Source organism: Arachis duranensis, chromosome 2, assembly GCF_000817695.3.
Source record: "Arachis duranensis cultivar V14167 chromosome 2, aradu.V14167.gnm2.J7QH, whole genome shotgun sequence".
NCBI lineage: Eukaryota > Viridiplantae > Streptophyta > Magnoliopsida > Fabales > Fabaceae > Arachis > Arachis duranensis.
Window position 1 is genome coordinate 35,185,462 of NC_029773.3, and position 318 is coordinate 35,185,779.

A 318-nucleotide genomic window follows, 5' to 3' on the forward strand; every position below is an offset into this window, starting at 1 on the left:
CGGCAAGGTTAGCCTTTCCTCATCTCATTTGTCACCTCTGTTATTTAGTTGGAGTTGACATAGAGGGAGACACCCCCATTGGTGAGGACAAGCCCATCACTAAGAAGAGGATGGAGCAAACAAGAGATCCCTCTCATCATCAAATCCCTGAGATGCCTCAAGGGATGCACTTTCCTCCACAAAACTATTGGGAGCAACTAAACACCTCCCTAGGAGAATTGAGTTCCAACATGGGACACTAAGGGTGGAGCATCAAGAACATTCCATTCTCCTCCATGAAATTAGAGAAGATCAAAGAATCATGAGAGAGGAGCAACA